Here is a 10,885-nt window from a genome sequence, read left to right on the forward strand (position 1 = left end):
CCCTCAGCTCTTCAGCTCAAGGCTAGTGCTCTACCACTTGAGCCACAGCACCACTTCCGGCTTTTTTCTTTTTGCTTATGTGGTGCTGAGGAATAGAACCCAGGACCTCATGCATGCAAGGCAAGTGCTCTACCACTGAGCCAACTTCCCAGCCCGGTACTGGGATTTGAACAGGGATTTGCCTGTGTACTAGCTAGGCAAGGGCTCTATCACCCAATGCTAGTTAGTTTTTCAGATAAGGTCTTGCGCCGACTGTGCCAATGTTGGCTTTGAACCATGAGTTTCCTATCTCTCATTGGGACCACATGTGTGTGCCAGTATGCCCAGCTCAAGATATCCTTTTTAGAATCTTAAAAGCACAAAAAGCTTGCCTGCCAGCCATAATCCAATGTGTCCTGATTCTTCCTGTTAAGTAATAGTAGTTCATCGTTTAACCGCAGCTGTTGAGTAATACAAGGGACCCTTTTGGGGGTCTGCTCTTTGCTACTGCGTTTGGCAGCTTTTTATTAGTAGCAAAATATTTATTGAGCAAGAAGTGTGACTTAGTCACGGTGCTAAGAGTTCCTGTGTGTCATCTGTGAGAAATACACCCATCCCAGCTCAAAGAAGTGCTCAGGGACAGGAAGTGCAGCAGAAATGAGACTTTCAGGATGGTCTTGCAAGATCGAGTGTCTGGCAGGTATGCTCCAAGGAGTTGTACATTGCAAGCAATTTCTACCTGAATGTGCAAATCCTTCCCGATCCTCACTAGCTGAGTATCATAGGGTATGCAGGAGTTTTTGTTTTTTTAATTTTCTACTGGGTAATTTTAATAATACACCTTTTGGGATTGTTTTACAAGAAGCCTTGGTTATCCCCACCACACCCTCCTTTGGAAGGTTTTCCTAGATATGTGCTTTCTGGCACATACACAGTTTTTCTTACTTTATCAGTATTGTGGTCCATCCTTGGCCGGATGTCCTCTTTGTTTACTCTGTATGTCTAGTGCATGAATTTTCTGACTGTCACATCAGTAAGCAGTTGAGTCATTGTGTAGGTGAGTTTTCACTCAGGGTCAGACATCTAGTGATGGAATGGGCCATCACTGAGCATTTTCACATCCTCTACACCCAAGTCTCAGCTAGCACCAGTTCCCTAATGGGAGCCAAATCCCTCTTTGCATAGCCTTCCTTTACATCTGGTGGCCACACGCCCCCTAGAGGAAAATAGCAGTGTGGCAAAGTTGCCCAGCGTTAAAACAGAGGAACCCTTGGCTTTCTTTCCAAATGCACCAGCTCCAAGGGTACAACTGCATATTTTTTTTTGCCATTAAATGCCTCTTCTACCCTCAGTTTGTGAATTTACACACAACATTTGTTAGCTTCAAGGAACGTTGTAGCTCTGGATTGTCTAAATCAAGCCAAGGAGATAGATAGGAAATTAGCAAATTTGACCACTAGATGTCACACCAGCACTTGATACTGGATGGAAAATACCTGACCTGTTAAACTGCGGTTTCACTTGGATTTTAATAGAAAGCAAATCTATGCTACTATAGGCATTGATATCACAAGGCATTGACTGGGATTATCATTGATATCCACATTTAATTGTTCACTTCTATGGGTAGAGAGACTGTCTGGGAATATTTCACAAATCCTGTGCAGTTGACTTTGGTATTTAGTGTGTAATATCTCACCTGCCAGCTGGCTTTTGTAACAGTCCCTGGTTGCTGTTCATTTGTATTTTCTGAATTCTGTGGGCAATCAGTTCAACAGAGAGAAGGAAAAGACTAGTTTGAAGCTCACATTACACAATGTTCTGATAATGCTATCCTTAGGGTTAAGACTTCCAGTGTATTTTTTTTTTTACTGCTTTTAGATTTATTTAATTAATTTTATTAGATTTTTTTTGAGATGGGTGTCTTACTATATTGCTCCCAGCTGATCTTGAACTTGTGAGCACAAGTGATCCTCGTCTCTCCACACAGTCTCACGAGCAGCTGGAACTACAGACGAACACCATGAAATTTAGGACCAACATGCTGAGAGCATGGCTTATTGGGCTCAGCCAGCTTGCATACCTTTTGAGCTCAGGCTTCTCATCTGACACATCTCCATTAGCTGCCTTAATTCTTCCCTTCACCTCTTCAATCAAGGAGCGTTTTGAAGTCCTTTGGACTTCAATTCAGGAGCCTCTGTGGGTGAAGAGCTCTAGGACCTCTAACAGGGTTGGTGCCTTTTTAGGGCTCTAACATGTTATTCCCTCCTGCTTCCCCTTCATGATGTAAAGCCAGGAGTTACTTTTCTCCAAGCTCCTAAAGACCTCCACAGTCCTTGGCTAACAGCCCTCTCTCTACTTGAAGACCAATAGTCACATCTCTTCTCCGACTTTTGCTTCTGTGTATTAAATCCTCTGTGTCCACCCTTTTCTTAGCTAGTAGAAATTGAATCTTGTGCTTGCTAAGCTGGTGAGCTACCACCTGAGCCATGACCCATCTCATCCATTCTTGACTTTCTCTTATTTTCTTTTCTGAGATTTCATCAGTCTTTTATCCCTAAATGCATGCAGGGTTATGTCTTCAACTCTATGGATCCACAATGGAGATACTGTCTCTTAAAAAATGATTGAAAGGCGGGGCATGGTACTGCATGGCTGTAATCCCAGCTGCAAAAAGAGTGGAGATGGGAAGGTCTGAGGTTTGAGGCCAACCAGGACAAAAATGAGAGAACTTATCTGTAAAAGAAAAACAAACTAAAGTCAAAGGTTTGCAGATGTGGCTCAAGTGGTTGAGTATACAAAGAACAAGAATACTTACACAAAATATTTCATTAAAAATAGGAAATTCTTGAACTGGGGATATGGCTCTTGTGGTAGAGCACTTGCCTAGCATGCTCAAATCCTGGGTTCCAACCCCAACATTGCAAAAAAAACCCCACCCTTTTTTAAAGGAAGAAAAGACAAGAAAGGGGGTAGATTCAATACTCTCAAGTTATTTCAGTTAATACCTACCCCCAGCATTTCTACCAGGCATGGTGGCCCCCACCTGTAATGCTGGAGGATTACAGTGGAGATAGGAGATAACAGTCAGAGAGCAGCCAGGAGAAAACCTAAAGTATCTGAAGACACAAACTAAAAATGCAAAGCACTTGCTGAAGTGGTAGACAGCTTGCTTACTACTGGGCAAGTTGCACAAATAAGCAAATAAACTCCCAACGTTTAGCAGGCTGTGCTGTTTAAAAAACACAAACTGCACAAGTCCATAAGAAACTCAGCTACCCCCTAATTTAAAACAAAGCACAACTTTGAACACTTTGCTTCTTTGTTCAATTTCTACTACTTATTTGTGGAAACACCCAAAGAAAGCCCAGATAAAGAACCCAGTGTTTCTGTCCTCTGTCTGTGAAGATTTAACGGATCATAGAGACAATTCCCCTCTACTACAATCAAGATGGGCTAAGAACATCCAAGAGGGATTCAGCAAACCAGAAATTATTAGGTTTAGGGAGAATTGTGGGGAAAAATAGGATTAGAGGGTTGTGGAGAGGTAAAAGGAGAGTGAATTTAACTAAGTCCTAATCTCAGAGAGGGAAATGGATAGGACAGAATGATAGGAGACAGATTTAAAAAAATACAAGAAAAAAAGGAAAAACAAAAATTTAAATTTAAAAAATGAAACACTTAAAAATTATGTGGGAGGATGGTAGGGGAAAACAAAGGAGGAGGCAATAATGCTGGATAAGAAATGTACTCATTATCTTGCCCATGCAATTGTAACCCCTCTGTACAGTATTTTCACAATAAAAAATCTTATTTCAATGGAGGGGGTAACAATGTTCAAGAGGAAGTGTACTCATTACCTCACTCAGGTAACTGTAACCCTCTGTATAGTATCTTTACAATAAAAAAATTAAAAAAAATCTTATTAAAAAAAAGAAGCGATTGGGCCAGATTTCCAGGAAAAAAATATCTTCAAACTTCTTCCAGGAAGAGGCTGAAGGGCCCTCTAAAAGGTAGAACTAATACTGTGGAACTTGGAACCAATAAAGTCTAACCTGTGATATAAAACAACAACAACAAGAAGCAAACTTCACCCCTTGAGCCACGTCTTCAGTCCCATGGAAATGGAATCTATTAAAACTTTCTTCCTGGACCGAGCTTGAATTCAGATCCTCCAGATTTCAGCCTCCTTATTGGCTAGGATGACAGGCCTGGCTATGACCCCGCCTCTTAAGGGCTGCACCATCACCATAGGCTCCACAGTGCTATGGGAGAGCACTTCAAATTCAAGCCAGAACAGCACCCAGGAGCAGCAGAATGATATAAAACATTTTCCCTGAACCCTGGCAGTATATGATGAATGGTGTGTCTGTCCTTCAAAAGATAGTCCCCTCAGACCTTCAAAATCCGATCTTCTTTAGAATTTTTTTTCTGTCTTTTTGCTAGCCCTGGGGCTTGAACTCAGGGCCTGGGCAAAGCCCCTGAGCTTCTTTTGCTCAAGGCTAGCACTCTACCCCTTACGCCACAGAGCCAATTCTGGCTTTTTCTGTGTATGTGGTACTGAGGAATCGAACCCAGGGCTTCCTGCATGATACGGGAGCACTCTACCACTAAGCCACATTCTCAGCCCAGTTTTCACAAGTAATATTCATTGATTTTTTTCCCTCCCTGATGCCAGTGTGTGAACTCAGAGCCTCACCCTGGCTTCACTTGCTTATTCAGCTGGCACTCTACCATTTGGGCCACATTGTCAGCCTGGCTTTTGTTACCTTTGTTGTTGTTGCTGTTGTTATATTTGAAGATGGCATTTTACAGATTTTTCAGCCCAGGCAGGCTTTGAATCATCCCTCAGCATTTACTTTTCTGAGTAGCCAGGGTTATGGGCATGAGACCTTCTGAGTAGCCAGGGTTATAGGCATGAGCTACCAGTACCTGGGTAAAGGAAAGAATTTGAAATGCATTCATCCTCGATTAGAGTACGCCAAAATTCTGATGATGAATATTCTTACAAGAGACAGGAGAGGGAGCTTTGAGGTTTAGAGATAACAAAGAAAGACAAGATACAGATTGAGGTGATGCATTCATAAGACAAGACCTCAAGAATTGCTGACAGCCAGTGAATGCTTGGGACCTATGGCCTTCAGAAGTGTGAGAGAATTAATTTCAGTTGTTTGAACAGACCTAGGAAATTAATATTCCTACAGTCTATTTGCCTGACTGAACACAAAGATTTAATCAAGACCACCGCATGATGGGGCTTGGAAATGTTAATTCAAAAATAGAAACTCACACCTATAGTATAGCAGACGAAGAATCTGGTAATAAGATATAAGAGTACATAGGGCATATTTGATGGGGGAGAGAGCGGAGGTTATGGAAGGAGTCAGAAGAACTGGTAGAGGCTAGCATTGAAGGTTGTAAGGAAGGGCATCAGCATAATTAGAGTTCCACTTGTGAGAGATCATACTGGATACTGGATAAGCAATTACACTGCTAAGCTGAAATGAAATACTAGGGTCAGGAGACTAGTTAAGAAAGGAAACCAGACATAGTTATGCAGACCTACAATCCCACTGCTTGGGAGTCTGAGGCAAGAGGATTGGCAGGTTGAGGCCAGCCTAGGCTACAGAGTGAGATGCTGTCTGAGAAAAGAAGCTATGGGCTGGGAAGGTGGTTTAGTGTTGCTTGCCCAGCTTGCATGAACCCTTGCATTTGATTCCTCAGCACCACAGAAACAAAAAGAAGCTGGGAGTGACTCTGTCTCAAATGATAGAATGCTGGCCTTGAGCAAAAGAAGCTCAGGGACAGCGCCCAGGCCTGAATTGAAAGAAAAGAAGCTATGAAAGTGTGGACATGTAACAATGAATTCCACTTCTAGGGCTGGGAATGTGGCTAGTGGTAGAGTGCTTGCTTAGCATTCAGGAAGCCCTGGGTTCAATTCCTCATTACCACATAAACAGAAAAGGCTGGAAGTGGTGTTGCGGCTCAAGTAGTAGAGCACTAGCCTTGAGTTGAAGAGCTCAGGGACAGTGCCTAGGCCCAGTGTTCAAGCCCCATGATTGGAAAAGAAAAAAAGAAATCCACTTCTGTTTAACTAATGTAAGCTAATCAATAAAACTAAAGATTAAAAACAGTAAAGAAGCTATGGAATAACGTGAGTGCTGTGGACAAAGAAGAGAGGAACTTGAATCTGTAGGACTCCCTGATTGCAAGTTTGGGAAGGAGACAGAAGAGGAGTTGAAGAAGAGAAGGCCATTTTTAGCCCTGAGAGTTGGGTGGAGATCTGGCATAGTAGTGCATGTCTTAACTCCAGCACTTATGAAGTGGAGGCAGGATTGAGTCCTTGTCTTTTTTTTTAATGGATGGAGTTGGGAGGGTGGCTGAGGGAAGGAACAGACTGCTAGGGAAAAGCAGGAGGGTAGAGATGATGATGGACCCTACAAATGGAAGTATTCAAGAGAAGCACATGAAGTTCTGGAGGCGTTATGGACTAGGAGAGAGTAAGGGCAGGATCTTATTACACAAACCAGGAAAACCTGGAACTCGAAATCTCCTGTTCATCTCCAAGTATAGATTACAGGTGTGCCACTAGGCTCAGCGTCAATGTGTTAATGAGATTCCCAGTCCATTTCGCTTGAAAAGAATCTTGAGGTAGAGTGGGAAGAAATCGGAGTGCTTGTGATAGAGCAGAAACCAAATGAACCCAAGAGAACAGTGTTTCACATGTGAAGAGGAGGGGATGTTGATAAATGTCACAGGAGCATGAAGTCTTCAAGAGGGCCACCTAAAGTGCTAGCAGTTTCAGTGGCGTGGCCTGGACAGGCAAGCTGTGTTACTATGGCCTGGGAAGCTAAAAGACATTTGATGCAAAGTGAAGACAAATGCTCTAGCAATGGAAAGAAAGAAGGCGGAGAGAGAGGTGAAGCATGACATAGACCATGTGGGTTTGGTTGCCAAAGGAGTCAATGGAGCAGAAGAAGTAGGGGGTGGGGGAAGGAAAATATTTAGGGTACCTGAGGATTGAGCTTAGTTGTGGAGGCTGAGCCTCAGCTTGAGTGAAATCAAGAGATGAAAGAGCTTGCCGTTGTCTCTGCTGGGGAGTAGAGACAATCAGACCACCGAGGATCAAACAGGACACACACTGATCCCAGTCGAAGGACCTAGTTACCGTGTACTAAACCTTGCTTTAAAGTCTACTTCTTTTTCTAGCTCTGCCTCTCCTTCACTTTAGGCTGTGTCATAGACTTATATTACTATGACAAAGTGCCCCAGACAATCCATTTATAAAGTGGAAGGGTTTAGTTTAGCTTAAACTTTAGGGCATTTTAATCTCCAACCAATTGGCCTCATTGCTTTGGGCCTATGGTCAAGCAGCACATCATGGCAAGTAAGTCTTTAACACCTGGATATTTTGGGGACATTCCAGATCCAAACTATGACAGGCTGATTACAATATTTATAAACGGGGTGAATTACATCACGCACAGTGGTTTTCAGTTGTAACAGCTGCGAGACCAAGCTCATGGTATCATCATGGCTGGGTTCTTGGTGAGGAATTCTCCTCCTACATTTGTCTTCAGATGACCATCCTTGGTGCGCGCGCGCGCGCGCACACACACACACACACACACACAGAATGCAGACTTGATTCTCTGTCTTTTCAAGGGCACCATTTCCATTATGGATGCTCTCCACTCATGGCCTCATCTCACCCTGTCTATATCTCGGAGGGGACAACGCTAAGTGGTAAGGTTTCAGCATAGGAGTTTGTGGAGGACACAGATCATATAACCCTGTGATTATGTTTTCTTCACTTTGCTCTGTGCATTTCAAAGTCTTCCCAAGACTGAGCTGGAACAAGGAGAATGTGATGCCTCAGAGGTCAGCTGGGGTCTTTTCACCTTGTCCAACTGGTGCCATCTCTTTCAAAGCACTGATTCCCGTGGACTCCCAAGGGGCTGATATTCTCAAGGTCACCTCTGCCTTTCAGCTTCTGCCTGCACTAAATTACACCATCTCAACACACTCATTTATGAGTGTAGATGATTTACAGAAAGCTGAAGGCAGCAGAGAGATTTCTATCACAATACAAGCTATGAAAAATGCCCCGTTAGCTTTTCTTCTCTTCAGGTATTCTTCAGCCATTTCTGAAATCATGGCTCTGGAGATTTCTGGGTGGTGTGTCCCTTTTCTTCTAGATCTCCTTCTTATGGGCAAATACCTGATCATCCCCCGAGTACTGAAGTTAAGTACACTCCTCTTCTCCCCTTTTATTTTCCTGAGAAAATAAATAAGGTCTTTTTTCCATCAAGAAAAATTTCCATCCCAACGGCTAACATAATCTGCTATTTTATGTTGTTTGTTTGTTTATAGTCGTAGACATAGCAAATCCCCTCATACAAGGAGGGTTTCATTCTGGCATTTCCATATGTGTATACAATGTATCCTGATCAACTTCATTCTATCACTCCCCTGCATCCTGCTCCCTCCTTCTTAAAGCAAATTCAGCAGGTTTAATTGTTCTATTTTCACACATACAAATAAACTGCAGCAGAATCTCTATCCTCCTTCCCCTCTCTGTCAGAGTCTGCTTTACTCTCCTGTCATTCATTTTATTTTGATGAGCATTAATTTCTTTCTTTTTTTGGGGGGGTGTCTGGTTGTGGGGCCTGAACTTTGGGCCTGTGCGCTGTCCCTCAGCTCTTCAGTTCAAGGCTAGCGCGCTCTACCACTTGAACCACAGCGCCACTTCCGGCTTTTTTTTCTTTTTTGCTTATGTGGTGCTGAGGAAGCAAACCCAGGGCCTCAGGCTTGCAAGGCAAGCGCTCTCCCACTGAGCCACCTTCCCAGCCCCGAGCATTAATTTCACTAAGGCGTTTCACCAGGATATTTCAGACATGCATATATTATGTTTTGCTCAGAATAACCTTCTCTATTTCTTTCTTCCCATCTCCTGAACCCTTATTGATCAAAACCTTTCACTGAGGCTCCGTAGCCATCTTCATACATAGTTGCGGTGCTGTTCAAAATCATTCACCTTCCATCTTTCTTTCACCCTCTCCCTTTCCTCTCCTACATAATCTCATGGTCAGAATTATATTATTATCATATTTGTTGTTAAACAATACAATCTTGATCCTGGTGCATAATTTTGCAAAAAGATTGAATACCCTAGACTTTATTTTTTTAATTTAATTTAATTTGTGAACATACTGTACAGAGGGGTTACAATTACATGGGCAGGATAATGCGTACATTTCTTACCAAGCATTGCAGCCTCCTCCTTTGTTTACCCTTCCCTTCCCAGCCTCCCCCCTCGCCCCCAATCCCAATCCTTCTCCTCCCCCCCCCCCCGCCCCGCACTGACGTTGTAAAGCTGGTTTTGGACATGACAACTTGTACTTCTCATTGTTGCAACAGGTCCACCTGTATCCTTAAATGACTTGTTTTTCCCCATCTCCTCCACAAGTTATACTGACATCAAATATAGTGAAAGCAGGGGTTATACTGTGGGGGAGGGACATACAAAGCAACAAAGAAATAATCTTATAAATGCATTAAAAACACATGCATGAAAGAAAAAAACATTTGAATACATATCTAAGGGTTCATTTTCCTGATATCACATTATCTGACCTAGTCCGCTTGACTCATACATATACTAGATATTGCATATAAGGGAAACCATGGGACCTATGTTTCTTTGGGCCTGGCCTACTTCACTTAATATAATTTTTTCCAAGTTTTTCTATTTCCTAACAAATGGGGCAATGTCATTCTTTCTGATGGAGGCATAGAATTCCATTGTGTATATATAACACATTTTCTTGATCCATTCATCTACTGAGGGGCATCTGGGTTGGTTTCATATCTTAGCTATGGTAAATAATGCTGCAATAAACATTGTTGTGCTGGTAGCTTTAGTGTGGTCTTGTTTGTAAACATTTGGGTAAATGCCCAAAAGTGGGATTGCTGGGTCATAGGGGAGCTCTATGTGAAGTCTTTTGAGGAACCTCCATACTGCTTTCCAAAGTGAATACCCTAGACTTTATTCCTGCAGATTCAGCATCAATGAATGTTCTAGCCACATTTACTTAGCATATTTTTCTTGTTTGAGACCGGGACTTGAACTTGGTATTGCTCATTGGATAATGCTGTACCATCTGAGCCACACCTTCCAACAACTATTTAGAGTAAACTATTTAAGAGTAAACAAAATCTCAGCCACTATCTGTATCAACTATGACTCTGGGATTGATGAGGACTGGGTATCATGATGTAACTCAGACTGACTTCAAACCTGAAAACCTTCTGCCTCAGTCTCTTACTGTTGTGACAAAATGATTCACCCTCCTGGCCCCATGTGTCAAAGAGTGTCCTTTTTCAGTTTTATGATAAATAATAATTGCATAGTATATTCAGATGCATTCAGTTTAGCCTGTTTCCACAGGTTATACCTCTATATATTCAATCAATTGCAAATCAAAACTATTTGGAGAAAATTGCATGTGTATTCAACATGTTCATACTTTTCTTTCTCATTATTCTATAATATTCTCTAATATGGTACAAGAACTAGTTATTCAGCATTCACATTGTATTGGTTTTATGTGTGACTAGCAATGATTTGTGAATATGGGAGGATGTGGATAAGTGACATGTAATCAAAATGGCTCTGTGTGTGTGTGTGTGTGTGTGCCCCAATACTGGGGTTTGAACCAGACCATGGGTGCTGTTGCTGAGCTTTTCCACAAATAGCTGACTTTCTACCATTTGAGCCACACCTCCTCTTGCAGCTTCTTGCGGGTTAAATGGTGGTAAGAGTCTCACAGACTTTCCTGCCTAGACTGGCTTTGAACCACAATTCTCAGATCTCAGCGTCCTGAGTGGGTGGTGTAGTTATGAG

The sequence above is a fragment of the Dipodomys ordii genome, unplaced genomic scaffold (assembly GCF_000151885.1).
Source record: "Dipodomys ordii isolate 6190 unplaced genomic scaffold, Dord_2.0 Scaffold57, whole genome shotgun sequence".
Lineage (NCBI taxonomy): Eukaryota > Metazoa > Chordata > Mammalia > Rodentia > Heteromyidae > Dipodomys > Dipodomys ordii.